A 2,879-nucleotide genomic window follows, 5' to 3' on the forward strand; every position below is an offset into this window, starting at 1 on the left:
TGATAAATCGAAGGCAATCAAATTCTGAACCCTCTGATATAGTCCTGGGTTCAGAACTAGGGCCAGCCTCAGCTTCAGATCCTTCACTAAATAGGACAGATTGCTCTTGGGCTACTTGGGAGCCATTAGAGCTACTCCCCCTTGGAAGGATCTCAGCATGTTGAGGACCTTCAGCAGGCAATTGGATGGGATGAACAAGGATATCTGAGCCCATCCCTTCTATACCAGAGACATGATGTCTGTTAACTTCACTAGAGGGTCCTAGTATGGGACTACATATTGAGGTAGTTTCTTGAAGACGCTCGTGATGAAGAGGTCGATTTGCAGTTCAGGGACTTGATCCCATCTGGGAGAAAATAGGTCTGCATCCGTGGACCATTCTAACTCTATCGGCTTGAGCCGAAATAGAGCATCCACTGTCACATTGTGGATCTATGAACTGCTGACATGTGCCATCCCTTTAAGTAAGGGATGGTTAACGTCACCTATACCGTATGAGACATTTTCTAGCATTGTCGATTGCGACGTCTCATTATCGCTTCGGTGTCCCGGATCAGTCTGATCTGCGTGGCGAGAGCTTCCCCACTCATGACAGGACCAACATGGTGTTGGGACTTTCGGACTTTAACCTTTGTTAGAAAAGCGATTAAGGAAGGACCTATATTGGTCTTTTTAGATCTCATCAAGCGTTTGATGCGTATCTTCTCCAGACTCTTGACGCATCTTTCAGCTGTGCTCTTCGCACTGGGTCTGTCACTATTGCGAACTGGAGAGAGTTCAGAACTCCTCCTTGTTAACGTCTTGGAAATCTGTAGTACATATATTCCTTAGGAAGCTACTTATAGGAACTTCCATCAGGACAACATGGCCATCTCACCCAAAAATAGATTTTGAGCGAATATGTATATATATATATATATATATATATATATATATATATATATATATATATATATATCAAATTATTTGAAAGGCTAAGTTCTCTCTGTACACAGAGTGACTATTAAAACCAAGTTCAAAATGGGAAAAAATAAATCACAAAAATGTTAAAACGCCAAAGCAGATTCCGTATGTAGATTTGTGTGGCAACACGCTATTACCGTTCTTTATGATCTTGTTTATGGTTCCTCCGGCGGTGATTTTCTTTATTGGACGGGATACTAGAAATTCTGTCTTTATTTGTTTATTCATGTCTTGTTTTGCTTACATCCTGAATGTTTTATTTCACTCTTCCAAAGTTTCCTTTGGATCCAAAGTTTCCTTTGGAACTTATTTTAATGTGATTCTTTATAACATTTTCATTTTGACTTGTTTTCCATATTCGTATGTAGACAGGATTATAGAAGTTTTTAATGAATGGTAACTTATTTAGGTGTATAAACTTACTCGTATACACATTCAAGTACTCTTTAATATTCATGATTATTTCATAAAATGCCAATATTTTCAATGTACTTGTTTTTTGCATTTTAAATCACAACAACAACAACAACAACAACAACACCATCAACACCAATAATAATAATAATAATAAGAACAACATTGCTTAATTTCTTTTCATTGTCTATGTACTAGAGTTTTTTTTTCACAATCTAAAAGTTACTCATTACAAAGTACTTTTAAAATGTATGCAGTACATTACTACATGCTTTACATCCCAGTTTGCTTTAGCATAGAACAACAATTTATGCTTTAGATTTCACAATATCAGGTTTATTATCTCTCATACTTAGAAACATCACCCTAAATGCATTTATAAGGCTGTACCTCTTTCTCCCCAACTATACGAGGGGAGCCAGTGGGCTCTCTTAGGGAGGATGCCTCCTCCCCTCCGTCACCTTCTTCCTTTTCAAGAAAGAGGCAGGGGCGCCTCTAAAATAAGCAAAGAAATAATTGCTTATTATTATCCTTAACCCACATCCTATCCTAAACCACCTACAAATAAAAGTTGCAGATCATCCAACAAACTAAATCACCTACTACCTAAAATCCAAGGTCTAGCCTAAGACGATGAATCTATAACGAAAGAAAGGGACTTAGCGTTAGAAATATGCCTAACAACGCAGATATTCAGAAATTTAGATTTTGATTTAGAGAAAGATGCTTTAGACGAGGAAGAAGACCTTTTGAGAGCAAATAAAGAAATAAAGATATTGGGGGAGTAATTGAGGAAGAAGCTCTTAAATACATTGGTAGATATATCGTAAAGAAATTTTGTGTAAAATATCCCAGAGTTAGGAAATAAGACTGAAGAAGTGCTAAGGAATGATATTTGGATAGCATGTGTTAATCGGGGGGAGTTACATGCACCTTCTAGTCAGTTTTTTTCACATTTGTTAATAATGCGGAAATTTTTAATGCTGTACACGGGGAAACTCTCATGGAGGGAAAAAATTGATTTAAAAAGCTTTATTCAGAATTAAAACAGTCTGGTATTGAAGTTCCTGACGATGTTATTGCTCTTTTTGTTAAGATATCGTTATATTTTCGAATGCGATATCTTAATAATTTGATAAAGTATAGAAAACCTCAAGGACAACCATGCAGGGAGGCCATAAGAAGAAAAAATGAAAGTTGTAACTTGATAAAATATTTTCCAAAGGTAAAATGTTGTTTTATTTACATTGACTGTGTGATGGATCTACGTTCTTAATGGGTCTCGCGAACACTAAGCCCCTTCAGATGACGTAGGTGCGCAGAAGAGGCTTAACCCTGGAACGGTATGGTGGGTCGTTCGCGACCCCGAGCGTCAAAAAAAAAGAGGTTTTTCTCACGTGACTCACCCCCGTGACTGAATTTGTAGGTGATCGACCTGCAGTAGGTGTCTCGCCTACACGCTCTAGTAGTGTCCAGATGTGCTTTGCTGTAGCTGTACTCCT

Source organism: Palaemon carinicauda, chromosome 28 (genome assembly GCF_036898095.1).
Source record: "Palaemon carinicauda isolate YSFRI2023 chromosome 28, ASM3689809v2, whole genome shotgun sequence".
NCBI lineage: Eukaryota > Metazoa > Arthropoda > Malacostraca > Decapoda > Palaemonidae > Palaemon > Palaemon carinicauda.